A 19,996-nucleotide genomic window follows, 5' to 3' on the forward strand; every position below is an offset into this window, starting at 1 on the left:
TTTCAAAGCATTATGGGTTGAGTTTTCTGGAGTGTAGTGAATATTGTAGTATCTGCTCTCCTGCTGTGCCGGGAGAACACTTTTGCTTTCAGAATATGTTTTATGTAAAGAATTTACCAATTTCAAGTGTTTTAAGGGGAGAGCAACAAGATATGACTCTGATTAGATAACTGTGAACGGTATTACCAGCACTCCAATACCGCCAATTGAGTTCACGCTATTGTGCTTGTTCGGCTGTGAGCGCCATGGCTGCCATGCAGCATGAAGGGGAGACACAAAAAAAAAATAGATTGGCCACGCTGAAATATATTGGCAATCGTGCAATAATCCATGTAACAGGACAATCTGCAAGGCATGACGAACAAAGCCTCAAGAAGGAACAAACGTAAAGCAATTACCAGTGACATCAAGTGACTTTTGAAAGGCAAGCCCAGGAAAGAGTGGAAGTGATGGGTGTGTTTAAAAGCCCACAATACTTACAAAGGTCAAAGTGCTTGCACGCTCAACGTAAAAGCCCAGTTACTGCGTGTAGTTGGTCTTGTACGTTTGCATACCAGTTAGTTCTTCTGGTGCTCATGGCTAACACTTTATCATTCTTGTTGCCTTCTGCTTTGTCTACTCTGATTGTTGAGTCTCCATTTGATTCTCATTCCACTGTAAGACTTCTATTCATATTATTTCCTGGACCTCTCCAATATTAAAATTCTAGAATACTTGTCTCTCATCATGACTGACTTGTCTCATCCTGTAGTTCAGTGCATGCTAATAAGCAACTACGCTGCTCGTCTTTCTGCTGCAAAATCTCCCTCTTGGATATAAGGGTGTCAACAAAGTTGTGATTGCTGCCCCCGACTTGCCTTTTGATCACGTTTTTCTATAGCATTGTTCAACGTTACATAGAAAAGACACATCCTCTGGCTTGATTTCAGCAATTTATTTGTCTTAAGATCCTTTAAACACCTAATCCACCCACCTGCTTTTGGTGTCTGCCACAGCTGTCAGATATGGAACCCAGAGACCCACCTAACCTTCCAAGACACTCCAAACCTCCACCTTCTTTTCCCCAGGTTCACATAGTAAGTTCCACATATCTCCCTTCTTTCACATTGAAACATAAAACTAAATTTTGACTTACTTCAAAATTACTTAAACTAAGTAATACAAAAATAAACGTTAAGAACACACCTGTATATACTTACATTAAAAAAAAAAACAAATAAATGGATCCCCCACCCACATATCATGCTAAATATAGAACTTCTTCTGGTGGCCTCCTAAAGGTCACCTCTGTTTCTATCCTTCAAATACTGAGGCATTCTTTTCTCCCTGCTACTTGGCCGAAAGTGTTGGTCTCTAACCTTCATGTATAACTCTCTTCTCAAGTTTTCCTTGTGTGTTCATCACTAATTTCCACACTCCGTTCCAGCCACTCATTCTTCTCCCCATTTTTCAACACCACACTCTATGCTATTGCTTTCTAACTTGACTGCATTTTTTAAATATTTTGATAACCTCTGTGATGACCCAAATTCTGACTCTCTGCACAACCCCATTAGTAACCTTATTCTAACCCAATTTACCACAGCCACATCTGTCTGTTTTATGCATGTCTAGCATAATTTAATTATTTTCTCTAATCCATTTGTTCTGGTGTCTCTATCTCCATTTACCTTGCTTTCCTTAAGATGACCAATCCATTGGGGACACAGGAGGGATTTGGGTTGCCTCCCCATAACAAATGAAATGGGAACCTTTCCGTGACTGAATGTGGCGTGAGTTGGTATATTTCTACCCTTTTTTGAATTTCCTCCTTCTAGTCTTTTGCATTCTATTTGGCTGTGTGTATTGCTTCTTTGAGCATCCTATTGAAACTTTCAGCGACTCCCGTTCGATTCTGGGTTCTAGAGAGCACATTTCTTATGCATGATCCCTCTCTGTGATAGAAAAAGTTAAATTTCCTGAGAAATTAGTTGAACCCTATTGTCTGTTAGCATTGAATTTGGAATACCCTCTCTGGCAAACACCTCCTTGAGCAATCTAACCACGTTCTTTGTCTTTACACCCTGCGTTATACATATCTCAGACCACCTTGAGAACAAATCAGTTATTACCACATAATACTGCCCTGTCTAGTTACTGGTCCTAAAATGTCTACAGCCACTTGGTCCCACAGCTTCTCTGATTGCTTCCTTTCTACCTTTTGATTATGTCCTAGTAATACACCTATTGTCACTATTTTTAAAATCCAGACAGTCCGTTACAGCCCTTTGTGTCCAAAGCGGGCCACCAAAAACTCAGTCAAATCCTTTCTTTAGTCTTGCTGATTCCCAAATGTCCTTGATGTGCCAAAACCAGCCCTTATACTTGCTGGAGGAATGGAATGAGTTTTGTTCCTCTCCATAGCAACCCATGATGACCTAACAATTCATTATTTTCCTCCCAAAATCTTAAACATTTCGGTGTTAAATTCTTGCGTTCCTTCCAGCATTTTGCTTCCTGTTCAATCAATCAAACCAACTCTGTCTTTAGCTAACTGATCCTTACAATCTTTTTCAATTATAACGTAAGTCACCTCACAGACCCTACAATCATCTTTCTTTATTTGCTTCCAACTCTTTCCCTTCCACCTGCACCAATCTTGATAGACCATCTTCTACACGTTTTTCGACTCTAATTATGTAGTCTATGCTGAAATCAAACTCCTGTAGTTAAACCACCCATTTACAGATCCTGCTCGATATCGCATTCAAGCTGTTTTTTGAAAGAAAAATCTCTAAGTGCCTTTTAATATCCCAAACTTTTCAGAGAGCTTCCCTCTCTGTAACAGAGTACCTGTGTTTAGCGCCCTGCAGACTTCGTGATATAAACATGATTGTTTTTAATTTACCGGCTTCCCCTTGTTTCAAGACTGCACCTAATCACTTAACACTTGCATCCGTGATCAGTATGGACCTTACTTGTGTGATAAAACATTTTAATGGAGGCGCATTAGATAACACTTCTTTGAGATTCTCATATCTTTATCACATTTTCCTGACCAAGTACATTTTACTCCCTTTTGCAAAAGATTGCTCATGTTGTTGTATGCCTGACCTGCAAAATGAGGAATGACTTTATGGAAATATTCAGTCATTCCAAAGAATTTCACCAAGTCCTCCTTGTTTTCTGGGATGGGGAGATTACTAATAGTTTCCACCAACTCCTTATTAGGCTTAACACCTGCTCCTGACAACGATGTCCTAGATACACTATATTCAAGCAGTTTAACTTACATTTGTTCTCATTTGACGTAAGCCATCTCTTTGAATATTTCCAGCACCAACCTCAGCTGACTGTTATGCGCCAACACATCCTCCGTTGCTCTCTGAAACACTGAAGATGCTGAGATCAACCAAAAAGGCATCCTTGTGAATTTATATACTACAAACATTGTAACAAACGCCTTTAAGTCTCTAGAACTCTCTTCAAGCTCAGTCTGATAGGTTGTACTTGGGTCCAGTGTGGAGAAAACTTTGGCACCCTCCAACTTTGTCAGCATGTCTGTAATATCTCTTAGAGGGTATCTTTCCACTACAACTGCCTTATTCAGTCCTCCTAAATCAACACAGAACCTGATCTCTCCTGCCAAAACCACTAGTGAAACCCATTATGCTGCTACCACCTCCTGAATTATCCAGTCTTGTTTTTTGAACCTCTGGATTTCATTCATTCTTTATTGCCTGCCTCATAGAGAATGGGGCACCTTGCACTTTACACACAACCGGTACTACCCTCCCATTTTATTTTTTTGTGTGTGTAATTTTTTAAGCGCACCCTGTCAAACAGCCTAACCTGCTATTGAGGACTTCTGGATACTCTTTAGCCCAACCATCTTTTTGTTCACCACTACCCTTACTCTTATGAGTTTCCACTTCTGAGACTCCCTGAAGCCCACCCTTCACGTGAGTACCCTTATCATGTTTCCTTTGTATTCCAGTTCCCCTACAAAGTAGCCTACCAATTGGATGGGTCCTCTCCCATAAGCTAGTAGTCTTATGTCAGATTTAAACAATTTTACACTGCTGGCTAAACACTCATAAGTTCTAGGTACTGAGGTGATTTTTGCTCCAGAATCAAAAAGCATTTTTACCTTGGAGCCATTTACATACACATCATCCTCTGGTGCTTGTTTTCCTGAATTTTGAAATGGAAGGATTATCTGAGCACACTGTAACTCATTGTACTCACTCCCTTCTTGCTCATAGGCCACACATCCTTTATTACCTTATGTTGTTTATTTGTGGACATACAGTTCTTAGCATAATACCCTTTAACTGCTCAGGCTCTGCATACCACACCCTAGGCAGGACATTTTTTGTCATGTTTTTGGTACGTGAAGAATACTTCTTGTGAACTGACTTTGATTGATTCTGTGTGCACTCATCCCCAAACCTCTACTCCACTTTGCTTCTGACAGATTTTTAGTTGTGCATAAGGTATCTCAGTGGTTTGAGATTTATATATTTACGTGCTTGATCTTTTTCCCTTTCATCCTCCATCCATATGTCTTTTAGCACCGCTGACTGGACTGATTTTAGGCTTGTCGAGATTGAAGCTGAATCCCTCTTTCTCCAAAATATTCTAGGATGTGATTTGTGTTCATAATCTTCCTTTTTCTTTCATCACATTTTCTGTGCTATAAGGCTCAATTTATGTATGTTTGCCATGCTGGTTGCTAGTTTCGTTTAATCTGGATCATCTGAATGAACATAAAAATACAATTAGAAAGTAACTCTTTGAAACGTAATCTGTGCTATACTTGTTCCTTATTATTCAGAGTTGCAAACTTTGGTATTCTTGTTGTTTATTTATTTTTATGGAATTGATATTTCTGGTACTCTTGTTGAATTGCTTTAAAGTGACGTTCATCGCACTTCTGTTCTTGCAGGTGTTAATCAAACTTGTTCATGCATGTTGTTTTTGGCTTTCTTGCTGTTTTCCATAGTTAACTGAGACAAACAGATGATTGGTTTCAATACTCAAGTGCAATTATACAGTTAAAAGTATAAAAGTTTACCTTTTCAGTGCCCGATTGTGAGTCAGCACCCGTGGGTGGTTACTTCTAGTGACTGGGCTTGTTGTGCCTCTCTATACAGAAACGTGAACGTAGGTTACCTTAGTTTGATATATAAATGGGAGATGTCCGGAGCAGGCAAACAGGCTCCAAAAAGGTAATCTCAATTTCTAGTGTTAATATTTATTATAAATTAAACACCACACACGGTTCCCCTGCCAGGATTTTTGGGGCCCAAGATCATATAATCCCAAATTAAACAGACCGTTTACTTTTTGCCATGCTCATTGTCTATTCACTCTCATAATTGTCATCCAGAGAAGACTTTCAGGAGCTGGTGCTGGTTACTTTAAGGAAACAGAATAAAAGATGTTGCATTTATTCAAATGACAATACACTGGATAGCTTGTAACATTAAATGCTTCCGCACATGGTGAAAACATCTTCTGTTTCCATTGTCATCTAACCCTAATAACCATGTCCTATTCATTATATGCAGCACTAGTTCACTAAATTGTCCTCTCCCTTATGGGGAACAGCACCTCCTCCCTCCCTTCCTCCCTCCCAAATTGTTACTTGGGGACTCAGATCTCCTCACCCTAGGATGCAGAATGGGAGGCATGAGAGGCAACCACTAGTCGATGAACTGGTGTAAGGAGCTGACTCTCCAGTGTTTTGACAAAACAGGCAAACTGACTCTATGAAGCGAAGACTGTAACATGAACTTGATTGTGTACTATGTAACGGATATATGACCCATCATCTTCCTATGAACCAGAATGCCCATCCTAGTCCTTTCTTCTGCAGGTTGCCAGTCTTGGAGGTGACGTGGACTGTGTTGCCTACGTACTGCTCTTCCAGTATCCAGTGGATCTGAAACACAGATCCACTGGATACTGGAAGAGCAGTACGTCTTCCTTTCCCAGCCATTACCAATGATGTGATAGGGAATTGCCTGCATCTGACTTTTGGTAACTCTTGACCTGCCTGGTGCTGCCTTTTCTAGCCCTTGAATCTCAGAGCTGCATGTCCCATTGTCCCGTGAGGGCCCATCCCAAACTCGAGGGCCTTTGGCGGGACCTTTGTTCCCTGACACCCCTATCTGAGGAGCCAGGGCATACCACTCCCTTTGTTTAAATCTTTGTATTGAGCAATCCATGCAAAGAGAAAGGTATATGCATGATACCTCCACAACAATCAAAACACAAAAACCAACAACTCTAAGGAAAAGTGTTCTGTGTGCTCTAGTACACAACATTTATTTAATTTAAATTCATACCTCAGTGCCCATCCACTGTAGGATTAAAATGCATGCACCCTGAGCCGAAGCTCCAACAGAGCTCTTTAAGATTGCAACCATCCTAGAACTCCTACCCCCCTCACCTCCCTCCAATCACCACCCCCACCTTTCTTGACCCAGTAACATAACTAATTCTGACTTGGGAATTCAATTGAACATTCTTCGTTCAAACACACATACACACCCGCACAAGTGCTTGATTAATCAGGCACACAAAACACTGTCACTCACCAGACAGCTGTTGGACACTTCCTATAGGTCCTCCTGGCAGACCCTCCCACTACCTGCTCTCTCAAAGTCCGTTGCACACAGAGTTCCATGGTCCATCTTTGCATGCTCACACAAACTTGAAGGGCTGAAATCTTTGCAACCCAGCATTTGGGTTTAGTCATTTAAATTGTTTCCCCTGGCCTCATTGCTGAAGTTGTGATCTCCAGAGCAGTGCTGTTTTCGGGTTATGCTGTAGTTCAGTGCAGTTGGTGCATGTACCACATTGGCTGTCTGGTTTTTACAGTGGTCCTCCATTTGGACAGACTTCTTTAATTGAAATATAGATAATGGTTATGAAGTTAGCGGCCCTGGTGAGTTGCAGTGCGATGAGACCCTGACCTGGCTGCAGAGCTGAACAGGGGTCTAAGACCAATAAGGCCCATAAGATGGTGCCCCCGAAGTAGTTTGTGCAGAAGACCCAGAGTCCTGCAAAGAGGACTTCAGCTGTGGTAATGCAGAGCACTATGCCCCTGTGACTCCAGAAAGACCCGCCTGGAAGGCTGCGATCTATTGCACATACTTGAAACCCCAACGTGGGCTGCAGTGGTGAGTTTGGGACCTTGAGAAAAGGAGAACGTCCGGCGTGCAGTGGAGCTCCTACCATCCCTGACCTCGCATGGGTGGGGTGACTGATAGAAACTAACCTTAGTCCTGTGCAGCCCCCGGGCAGATCACAAGGTATTATAGTGGGCCAGAGTGGAGTACTGCTCGCCTGAGGGATCAGGAACACCTGCAGATGTTCTGGACATTATGGCAGAGGAGAGTGAACTGATTGGAGTGGGCCATAGACCCCAGAGCAGACTGTCAGAGACTGATACGTAGCATGGATATCATTGTTCCTAGACTGCAGCCCCGGTGCCAGGCTGTGTTTGACTTGACACCCTTGGATCACCCGGTAGAAGGAGAACTGCTATATGAGCCACGGATCAGCACTGATGGACTAGGGACCTTGGGGTGACCTCCACCCCCCACTACATCCTCTTATACTCTTTCCCCCACCCCCCATTCACCACAGTTTGGGGTGAGTTCATCGTGGGGGGGGACCTGAGCTGATGGTGTTAGTGTTATGTTGGGTTACCCCATTGGGGTTGACCTGGGCTGGTCAATGACTGCCTGCAAATTCTTTGCCTACTTTTCTGTTGGGTGTGCATAATTGTTAAAGGGGGGTTGGAGACAAGAGCACATCATTCATGAGGTTGGGTGTGATAGTGTCACTCTTGGTTGGGCCAGTAGTTGATGAGGACTCTGGTATCTGCCCGGTGGGAAGGTGGGGGTGAGTGGGTTCAGTTTTAGTTGAGGCTTGACCGTTGTTGGGAGAGTTCTTAGATTGGCAACCAGCTGAGATGCATTGTGGGTGTAGTAGAGAGCGAGGTTGACCTTCGCTTGACAGGGGTGTCTGTTGAGGCAGAAGCAACTAGCCAAGAGAAAATATTTTATGGGTGAAAATCATTTTATAACTATTATAAAGACCTTTTGATTTTTTACAATGTGGCATAAATAGCACTTGGAATAGCAGACTGTTGTGGTTTTCTTACTAGACTACAGCACCAGTGTTTAGCTACTTTTTTTTTTTACATGCGAGAAGTGTTAATAATAAGGTAACCTCCTCCATATACATACTCCTGTGTACAGGAATATGAATCCCTAAAGGGGCCAGTGGTGTCGTTATTTAACTTTTGTTTATATAGCAAAGTGTATTTTTTCTTTTTTTTAGGTCTGGCTTAGACTCCTTTAGTATCTTATTAGCATCGTGCTTTCATAATGAAAATAAATACATAGAGTTGCAATTGGTCATTTCCATTGTCCTTCACATTTTGCTTCTGGCCACTGCAACACAGTGTATGTGGCAATTGGTCACCCTACATCAGCCTTTGGCACTCTTCACTGCATTTGCTTTTGTATGTGCGCATACCCACATGGAACTGAAGTGAACTCCTTTCTAAGTTGGTGGGCCAGTCTGTTTTCGTTTCGTGTTATCTTTCTTTAGACACTGACACTTTTACTTTTAGTAACTTGTACAATTTGTAGGCTGTGGAATGTAATAAAAAAAAAAAAAAAAAAAAAATTATTGTTGTGACCAGGGCACATCTATTGACTTTACCTATACTTGAAAAGCAAAAACTGGCAATGCGAACAAAATGTTCTTAGTTAATGACGTGGAAGTGTTCAGAAAGAGACGGTAGATGTTGAAGTTTGTGCAAATGAGGTACCCAACAGGAAAATAATGGCTTAGTGAGGTGCAAGGGTTTCTATCTGATATTTGGTATGTGCCAGACAGTGACAAAGTGGAATGTAGTGCAGGGGCGAGGAAGGGGGCCAGAAGTAACTTTAAAGGCGAAGTTCAAAGAGTATAAAAAGACATAGGCATAAATAAACACTGACCACACACCTCTTTCATTCTTTTCGTTGTGCGTTTTAACCCCTTAACTGCTGGGGCATTTTCACCCTACTGCTGAGCCCTTTTTTGGCTATTTGGGATACTTTTCACTTAGACCTCTAACTTTTTTTTTTCCCACATAAGTTTTTCCTCACCAAATTTGTGTCATTTTCCCCATCCTGGGAGTTCTCAAAGTACCCAGAGTTTGTGGATTCACCTGGAGGGGACTGTGAAAATAGCCAAAATATAGCTAAATTCTGTGTTCTTTTGGGAAACACAGGAAAAAAAGTGCTCCGCAGAAAAGCTTCCCGTTTTTTTTTTCTCCCTCCTAAAATGGAATCTGCAAAAGGTTTGCTGTGGCAAAATCACCAACTTCCCAGCTTTGAGAAACAAGCGGAGCTGAATTGAAAAGGGGGTGTTGGTGTTGGTGTTTTTTTTTTTTTTTTTTTTGGGCAGTTTTGTCATTTTTCTACGAGATAGCTCTTTTTCCTAATGTTTGTGCTTGCAGCCTACTTCCAGTTTATGGTGGATAATGGGTGTGAAACCCATGGGTGATCTTGGACAGCTATAGATTTTTGAAAAGTTGACCACTTTCTGAATTACTCAAGGAATCACTTGTGTAGATCCCTCAAGGGTTTTCTAAAGAAACTGTGGGATTCCTTTGTTAAAAAATAAAAATAAAACCCTAGTGCCCATACTGGGGAATGGCTCATTGCCAGAGTAGGCTGCCCCATACTGTTGTTTGCTTTGGCACCGTGCCTTGGTATCTGTTGGGCTTTCTGACCTCCCCAAGGGCAGATGAGGGGCTAACCCCCCCCAGTCTGCCCTGGGGAAGGCAGAAAGAGTAGGTTGTCCTATTTGTGGTGGAGGCATTGCCCTATGCATGGTGGGCAGCCCCCATCCCTGTATTTTCTAATATATCTTTACTGCACCTGCTGATCAGCTTGTTTTATTTCCACTTTTGTGGTAATGTTGAGAGGGTTCTTTTCACAAACCCTCTCCCCACTTGACGACCAGTGGCTGTCAGGCACCTTGCTAACACTGGCACTTAAAAGGTTGATAACCAATTTTCACCCATTCTCTTCCCTTCAAGGGGAGTTTATTTTGTCCAATGGTGTTTGAATATTTACGCCTGCCGCCTCACCACCTGGACCCAAGTAGACGACACCGAAACCCTAACAGCCATGAATTCCATCCACTCAGGCTCTCCCACGGACCCGTGCCCACATCACGTATTCAACAAAGCCGACGCCACCATCGCCCCCAAAAACTCCGCAAAATCATCAACCTCTCCTTCAACACCGCTACCTTCCCGGACAGCTGGAAGCAGGCAGAAATCCAACCCCTCCTCAAGAAACCCAAGGCTGACCCCAACGATCTCAAAAACTTCCGACCGATCTCTCTCCTCCCTTTTCCAGCGAAAGTCATCGAGAAGATCGTCAACGCACAGCTCGCCCACTTCCTAGAAGACAACTCCATCCTAGACCCCTCACAATCTGGATTCAGACGAAACCACAGAACTGAGACCGCACTCCTCGCCGCCACAGATGACAACAAATGGACAACGGCGAAACCTCAGCCCTCATCCTCCTCGACCTATCAGCCGCTTTCGACACAGTCTGCCACCGCACCCTGCTAACCCGTCTCCACGAAGCCGGCATCCAAGACAAAGCCCTCAACTGGATCTCACCCTTCCTCTCCGACAGAACCCAGAGAGTCCGACTCTCACCCTTCCGCTCCAAAGCCACCAACCTCATCTGCGGCGTCCCCCAAGGCTCCTCTCTTAGCCCAACTTTGTTCAACGTCTACATGGCCCCCCTCGCACAACTGGCCCGTCAACACAACCTTAGCATCATCTCCTACGCCGACGACACCCAGCTCGTCCTCTCCCTGACCAAAGATCCGCTCACCGCCAAAACCAACCTCCACGAGGGACTAAAATCCATCGCCGAGTGGATGAGCAACAGCCGCCTGAAGCTCAACTCCGACAAGACGGAAGTCCTCATCCTCGGACGCTCCCCCTCGGCCTGGAACGACTCCTGGTGGCCCACCGACCTAGGCCCCCCACCCACCCCAGCCAGCCACGTACGAAACCTCGGCTTCGTCCTCGACTCTGCTCTCACCATGTCCAAACAGATCAACGCCGTCTCCTCCTCTTGTTTCAACATGCTCCGCAGGATCTTCAAGTGGATTCCAACAGGAACCAGGAAGACGGTGACTCAAGCCCTCGTCAGTAGCAGACTTGACTAAGGCAACGCACTCTACACAGGCATCCCAACGAAAGACATCAAACGACTCCAACGCATCCGCCCGCCTGATCCTCGACATACCCCGCCGATGTCACATCTCCCCCCACCTGAAGGACCACCACTGGCTCCCTGTGGAAAAAAGGATCACCTTCAAACTCCTCACCCACGCACACAAGGCACTACACAACACCGGACCCACCTACCTGAACACCAGACTCAACTTCTACGTCCCCACACGCCAACTCCGCTCTGCCAACCTCGCCCTCGCCTTCGTCTCCCGAATCCAGCGCAAGACCTCTGGCGGCAGATCCTTCTCCTTCCTCGCCGCCAAGACCTGGAACTCTCTCCCCACCTCTCTACGCCAGACCCAGGACCTCCTCACCTTCAGGAGACTCCTCAAGACATGGTTCTTCGAACGCTAGCAGCACCCCCACCCCTCCCGAGCGCCTCGAAACCCTGTCGGGTACATAGCGCGCTTTATAAATTCACTGATTGATTGATTGAAAGTCAGGCAAGTCTGTAATGATGTGCAAAATAATTCTGTGAAAAAATGCTTGTCTGCAGCTCGAAAAAGAAACACACACACCTACACCTGTTTGCAATGAGATTCAATCCCTTTGTTACTAGGAGACAAGCCACGCCTAGTGATAAATGTGCACACTGTTGAAGAAAACTGACGGACGTTACAGGTCAAGAAGCAAAAGAACATTCGTAAAACCCAGCTACAACAAAGAGCATCACGGATTCAAACGCCAGTGGGTGAAAAGTCATTGATCTTCGATAAAATTGTGTTTGTGCTACCCATGTCATTGATTCTCTGAGGTAATGAACTTTGAAAAACTCTTGCAAAATTGATCTCTCGATATTTCAGAAAAAAAAACTCTGAGCTCTATAGAACACTTGGAAACTACCTGGTGAGTTTCTTTGTGCAGATGAAAGAAAAGATTTTGCTCTAAGGAAGCAGATGTTTAAGCATGACTGGTGCCTTATTTAATCTTGCAGTCACACACAGAATTTGGTCCCATCCTCTACAAATCAAGCTGCTAACAATGCAGAGCTTATCTGGTTAGCCAGAGCTGCTTTTTTGGAACCGCGTAAAGATGTAGTGTTCAATGACAGGTTAGTTGCAAGCTTTACAGATTGCAGAAAACGTGTCTGTTCTGAAACATGGACCCAAAAGTGCTATATGTAAAGTACACAGATAAAGGAAGGGGATCAATCCAACCTAAGCGAAGATGGACGATGTGGCTGGCAGCACTACTGGACTTTGTGGGCAGGCTTGAACACTCCTGTTTCTTTGGTATGGTTCACTCCTTGCCCGCTGCTGCAAAATTCTTTATAATAGCCCAGTAGTGTCCAGTGTACATTGAGTCTTAACAAAGTAAAGAATCAACATATGAAATGAAGTGTTTGAACACTTGTCCAACTCCTACATTGTCCTCAAAGGTGGAAAGCCTTGAGTGTCTTCCCACATATAATTTGAGAGCCAAAGAGGAGATTTATTTTGTAACAAACAATGGTAGTTCCACCTTGCCCTCTTTCAGCTGTAAATGTGTAAACAAAACGTGTGAAGCATATTTACTTTTGTCTTGAACATTAAAATTAATTTATTCATTCAACGTGTCACTGACCACTTAACATTATTTCTTGTTCATGTATTACACACTTAGAGCTATCTGGCGTAATTGGGAAACTATTGTGTCCTGTTTGTTTATGCCACCGTTAGCTGCAAGTTAGAGAATGTATGTATACAGGCTTTGATAAACGTCTGCCAGTCGATCCGAGGGGCAGTCTCCGCCGAGGCTGCGTGGACCCCTTCCAGATACATTGAAGGCCTTGTGGACCCTATCCCCGGAGCCGGTTAGTAAATCCAATGGGGAGCCTTTTCTGGCCCCAGGAACCCCATCCCCCTGGAGTCAGCTTGCTTACAGTGTCCTGGGGGGGCCCACCCCAGGACACAGTAGTTAGTGTGAATGGGGAAGCAAGGTTTGCTCCTGTCTGACTGGAGCATTTTCGAATCTTCTGCCAAATGGGAGCAACCACTAAGTCTGTCCCCAGCTGGTATGAGCCGACTTGTGGTCTGTTTTCCTGCCAGCACTGATAGAATACACATTGCTCCCGTCCGGAGGGAGCAAGCATAGATGGCTGGTCTCTCCAGACAGGAGCAATGCCAACTCCTGCACCATGTGGTGTGCAGGCTGTGTTTGTTGGAAACACAGAGGCTTCCACCTTGGCCTCCAATGTGGTGATAATTGGGGTGGGCACTGGTGCATCCACATCCAGGAGGCCCTGGGTATGAAGTCCCTGAGCCTAAAAAAGGCAAAGGCTGTGCTCAGCGTGGACCTGGCTGCTTGTGCGGGTGGTAGGAGGGGTTAGCATCAGGGTCTGACCTCATGCCAGGTCCTGCAGCCCAACTGACAGCATGGAGCTGGTAGGCTGTGGAGCGTTTCAAGCAGGGCTGGACAGCCTTCACCCTCCCCCTCCCCCCCCCCCAAAAAAAAACACCTCTCCGCTTGCGGTGTGCGATTTAAAGGCCATGCATGGCAAAGTGTTGGCTTTGCATTTGGTAACAAATATTACTTAAAGGATATGAAAAAAAAAACTAGAAATTCACTGAACAAAAGGAAATGTTATAGTTAGGTGTGATTTAAAAAGATTTGTTTTTTTTATTTAAAACAAAATGACATGTTCTGACATTACTGATGATATCAGCCAATGGATATGTTAGTTTTATAGTTTACATAGTTATCTGCTACTATCATGTTACTTTAAACTTAATTTTGTACAACATGGATACTGCTATTGGGTGTAAGTGCTTACAAAATGCATGTGCTCACAAAATGCATGTGCTCCTGTTGCATCATAGGTTTGTAGAGTGTAGGAAACTGGGTTCTGGTTGCAGTACTACCATTTCCCACACAAATACTCTTTTTGCATTGTTTGTGATGCTGTGTTTACTGAAGTGCACAGGGTTCCAGCTAACCAGGTCTCCAGTGCGAGTGTTCCATAGCAAAAATAAGACTCCTGGTCCCTTTGTTTTCCCAGTGGCCAGGCCCGTCAGCACCTCTAAGTCCCTAGCCAATGGTACCCCCGGTACCTAGGTCATGGGTACTGAAGAGGGCCCCCTAAGAGCTGCAGCACAACTTGTGCCCCTAAAGGGACCCAGCACCAACCTCATGCAGACTGCCATTGCAGGTTGCATAACAAGGTGCTCCCAAAAGTGAAAACACGACCTGGCACACAGCCTGTGTGCCATGTCCCATAAACACTGTGTGTAATATTTGTAAGCTACCCTACAGCAGGCCTTACCACCCAAAGGTAGAGTGCATTATATTACATGTGTGGACATATCTGCAAGAGCAGGTATGCCCCTCCTATGGCTGTCGATTCTTAGACATAGTAATTGTGCAGGGAAGCCATTTAAATATGTGCTGGACACTGGTCAGTACAAGCTCCCCAGCTACATTCACTGACAGTATGGATGTTTGGTATCCAACATCTCGTATTAATAAACCCTCTGATTCCAGTGATGAATTTATTGATATATGCACCCAGAGGACATCTTAGAGATGCCCCCTGAAAACTACCTACTGCTGGTGGGCTCACTGACTAGTTGTAGCCAACCTGCCACCAACGCATGGGATTCTGACCCCCAAGGAGGTCTCTGGAGGTCAGAAACCAAGCATGCGCTGGCAGGGGCATTACACACCCCTCCCAACAGGATGACCTGCATTCCAAGGAAGGAGGCTTCAAAGAAGCCCACCCTCTTTGATATGCAGATCTAGCCTTCCTCAGAGGAAGACGCCGGCACCCTCTGCCCCGGGGCCCATCAGGTACCTGGACAAGTGGGAAAATTAGCTATGTAAGAGGTCTGTTGCATTTCCAGGCGCACACCCCTAGAGTGACCAGCCTGAAATGAACACAGCCTAAGGAATCCTGCCATCTGCTGTGTGTGTGATGGAATTAGAAATTATGTGACAAGGTGATGCTCATTCCCCACAGAGTGGTCATATAGGGGGTGTAGTGACCCCCCAGGCTAAGAATACTTAGATATTTGCTGAGCACAAAAGGAGTGGACAAGAAGCCTGCTGAACTCAAGAACTGGAGCCGAGGAGCACATCTGACTTGGCACCAACCCTGCTAGCCTCCCTGCTGCACCTGACCCTCAAGAAGCAACTATTCTGACCTGCTGCTGTAGCCTCCAAGAAACCAGGCGAGCTGTCAGTGCTTTGCAGAGTGCCAAGACGAACTCCCCTGGAGTAGAGAAGCTGCTTCCCTGTATCTGCAGGCAACCCAGGAAAGAACTGTGACTGTCAAACTCGACACCGGACCTCACCACTGCACCTGAGCCACCTAGCCTGAGCTGAAGTGGGGTAACTGTGTCAACATGGGTCTCAGGCCCTCCGCAGACTAAGTCAACCTTGGGTTTGCCCACTGAACTGCCCAGTGGTGCCTGCAGCCTGTTTCTGCAGATCACCCTTCACTGCAACCACTTCCAATGACTGAGACCTGACAGTCCCCTGCACCTCTGCATGCAGACATCCTGGACTAAAGAGAAGAGGATCCCTGGTGTCCCTACATCCCCCAGACTCGTGAGACCCGGGCCAACTTGTTGGTTTGGCCGAACTGGGCCAGTAGTCCTCATCTGCAGCCTGTTTCTGTGGGCCACTGCGACTCCTCCCTAGTGACGGTAAACCCAACAGCCCAAACCACCTCTGCACCTGGACATCCCAGACTGAGGAGAACAAGACCACTAGTGTCCTTATGTACCTGAGGATCGCAGGACTTGAACCCCCTTGGTGGTTTGCCCAGACTGGACTCTGTCCATCCCGGACCTATCCCCATAGACTTACTCGGGGCATCTAACACTGAACTTCACCCTTGCACACGGCTGTCCCAGTGCTGCTTGAGGGGACCTGTTGGTGTGGCCTTTGACCTTGCCTTATACTTACCTTAATTACAGGAGATTGGTCCTGTAAGTCTGTCAACTTTTGCAAACTCTAAAAATTCATAAGTCAAAGTGCTCACCTGATTTCAGTACTCTTGGTATTTAAACTTATATAAAAGTATGTTTTTTTTAAATTGGTGTCAGATTTCTTCGAGTGTGTCTCATTTACAGCTCATGTTTGTGCATTAAATGCTTAGCACTACCCTCTGAAATGCCTGACTGCTCGCCCACACTACCACAAAAGAAAGCATTTGGGATACCTTTGACACTTTTTGCACAGATACCTCTTTTCGGTCCACTATATAAAGAGCAAGGTTCCTACAAAGAGGTATTATAAATATTTCTATTGAAGAATAACTGTGTGCAGTTGACAGTGTGTTCAGCATGTTCCACTCGTTTTTTTCGCTTTTTTAAGAAAATGTTTCCAAAATGGCAAAGATTCTACGTTCTAAATGTTAAAATTTGTAAGCAGCCTAGTTATTAGAAAGAATCATCTCAGCACTGCAATTTCTACATAACGTAGAAGACTGTGCTCCAGGCACTAACTCATATACACGTGCTTGTTGTGGTTCAGAAGATGGATTGTCTTTAAATTGTTCACAACAGTATGAAGGTTGCAGGTAGTATCTTTAGCACCATCAGACCTTGGTTATGTTAAGTGGATAGTCTCTCTTTGGATACGTTTTTCCATAGAGTGTACACTGTTCTTAGATACCTTTTTTAAAAACATTTTAAATATTTCTCATGAGAGTTTCACTGTGTGCAAACCGTGGTACAGAGTAAACTCTCTTATTATAAACGCAGTTTACAGTACCTGCTTTTCTACTCTAATCCACTTAATTTTTTAATGTAGGTTCACTGACTGAGAGGCTTGCTACAGGTAAAGACGGCCTGCAGTAGGACTTTAGTTATGTATCAGGGATTGAGTTTCTAGAGGATCTTTATTTCCCTGAACAATTTTATACAGATAGAACATTGTGTGCATTGAAGGTTACCCTTCTATCTGTGGTTAATAGTCAACATGAACTCAGCTACCCATGACATGTACGGTATAGGGTCAGTGTTGCGCATAACAAGCTTCTTCACTATTCGGTGTTGTATGTATGAGAACAGTAATGATTCTGTCACTGACTAATTCACCTAGCTATAAAGTCACTTAACCTTTATTTGTGTGTGGGAGGTTAAGGAATGTGATGATGGAGACCTTGGCAGCCACATATTCCAAGCTGTTACCTTTTGGAGCCAAAATCTCGTAACAGTGGGGCATAAATTCAGTGCCTCCATCTATACCACCCTACCTTGCCCCACTGGAGGATTTACTTCATCCAGGATAACACTAATTCAGAATGGAATCTGGGTAACCAGGTTATGCAACTAGATTTCACCTGACCTAGGACCCAGTCACCAGTGCCTCGTTGAATAATTGACTTTTATCCTCCCATTATTTATTATGGGCACTGTATGACATTTATGTAAAAAAATAAAGAATAATAGTTCTTGATCCTTTACTTGATTTTTACCATTGTATGCTTCCTCTAGGGGTCTCAAGTTAAGGGAGCTTAGAAGGCGAGGGATGGGTCAGGAAGGAAGCTAAGGCTCCATGCCACGGCTTCTTTAACCTTGTACCTCTTGAATGGGTCTCAAGGCCAAGCGAGCCAGTTGGGGACCCCCATGAGCAAGTTCTCAAGCAGAGTGAGTTGGTTTTGAGCTGCTGGGCAAGTTGGTGAGGAAGAGCAAGAAGTTTCACACCTTCACTTTCTCTTGTGTCCACCCTACTGTATTGTGGTGCACTTCTCCTTTCACACACAATCCTCTGTCTCTTTCATGCCCCTAGATAGCGTGTATGTCTACTTAATGATCAGAAGGGGTCATGAATCACAAAGTCAAACTGTTCTGTCGCTGTGATTCTTTAAGAAGTGCATCTGGTAATCCCCCAGTGACCCCTACATACATGTTAATTATTCTACATCGGTTTGCGTATACTGAGATCAAAAGACAGCTTTCATCTTTATATGCTTGTTGAGGAGGGCTCCCATTTTATTGTAGTAGAAGAGACTGCTATTAATATGTTGGTTTTCACTCTGATAAGCCCTGAAAATTGAGACTGATCAGTAGAGAGCCCTGTGAATAACCTTTTGGTTCAGATCATCATCTTTAGCATGACTGTCAGTCTTTGTTTGTACCTCCTGCCATGCTAATGGTATGATTGTACCAGGTGATCTATCCGGAGTGTGGGGCTGAATGTTTTGCTAGAACTGTTTGGAAAATTGTACAAGAAGATGTACCTGCAGTTAAAGGCAAAGGTTTGAAGGTGCTACACTTGAGAAAACCAGTCCCTATCTAATTTTGATGGCCGAACTACCCAATACGAAAGTCAGACAGCCAGCTTTTTCCTAGTTTTGCGAATCGTGTTTGTTTTTTTTTTTTCCCCATGAAATTTGAAGAGGCATGCAACTCTCGCTATTTTTATCTTGTCTGCTGAGATAAAACAAACATTTTATTAGTGTAGCAGACCTCCTGCCCTAAGATGGGATAAATCAGGGTCTCGGAGCCTGGCAAACAGCAACTTTCTCCCATTCCAGGGCTTCAGAGCGTCCCTCTTAGAGATACAGCTGGGAATCCAGGCTTCTCATATCTGTGAAGCATATCTCAATGGTCAGGATAAGCATGTATGTAATTCGGCCACCACATTGGTATTCCTCTTTCCTGTTATGCATCAAAAGTTAATGCTTTGGCAAGTGAAGGTGTACACCGTTATTGCTGAGAGGATAAATGTAGATGTATGAGTAAATGGATAACTGTGTGGAAAGCGCATTACCACAGGCATAATGATAGAATTTGGAGCTTTTTATTTCTTTAACTTGGGTGACTTGTGCTTTAAATTTAAAATCCGAAACTAAAACTAATGAACGGTATGTAAATTGGTGCAAAACAGCTGCCAGAATCTCACTGTTGTACTGGAAAATTTCACATACGCCTTAAAATTTCCTGGTCTTTGCCGCTGTATCTTGGAGGGTCTAGAAAGCATGCATCCCATTTACCGTTCTCATTGTATAATCTGTCTTGCTGGGGTTTTAGGGATTTGCAGACAGTCATCCTTTGTTGAGATCTGGACCTCTGCCACACAATGGTATTTAAAAACAAAAAAAAAAGCTATGCTAGTAGCTGTGTGTGCTTACTTGCCTAGGGAAGCCAGTAAGATGTAATTTGAGCTTAGAAATTCTTTTCTCTTTTCCATCCCAGCAGACCGGGAATCATGTGGGTTTTTTTTTCTGTTTTTTTTCTTTTTTGCCCTTTCCTTCCGAAAGTTGATCCTCCTGTGAGGTGAAGCAAATGTTTCCAGAAAATGGAAGTTCTACAGTAAGGGCACTGGGGCAAAGTGAACATTAGCTGTAAGCAAGACTTTAAGAACTCCCCGTAGGAACTTCATGGCTATATTCTGGAAATGAATGATAATTTTTTTTTTGTTGCGATGAGGGTTTGGTCTGACACAACCATTCCATGTTTGAAAATTGCTTTGAAACCTTCCGTTTTGACTTTCTTAGCACTGGTCCATAGAGCTCCTGTGAGCACGTATATAGCAGCCGAGAAGAGATGTCGAACTTACTACCCTTTGAGATATATATATATATATATATATATATATATATATATATATATATATTTTTTTAACACCACACCCAGCAGGGTGCAGGCCTCTGCTCTTCCTTTTTTAGTGGATCTGACAATGAAGATGGAAAGTTAAATTTTTTTTTAAGCACATGAGACTGTAAGGGGGCACACAGGTACATTGTAACAA

General features: G+C 44.1%; 1 protein-coding gene across 2 annotated transcripts in view; it reads left to right on the forward strand.

The window, feature by feature from the left end:
- The window catches only part of DNAJC25 (DnaJ heat shock protein family (Hsp40) member C25), a 61,300-nt gene that overhangs the window by 17,821 nt on the left and 23,483 nt on the right, over positions 1-19,996 (forward strand). The gene's annotated exons all lie outside the window — the stretch shown is intronic.

Source organism: Pleurodeles waltl, chromosome 1_2 (assembly GCF_031143425.1).
Source record: "Pleurodeles waltl isolate 20211129_DDA chromosome 1_2, aPleWal1.hap1.20221129, whole genome shotgun sequence".
NCBI lineage: Eukaryota > Metazoa > Chordata > Amphibia > Caudata > Salamandridae > Pleurodeles > Pleurodeles waltl.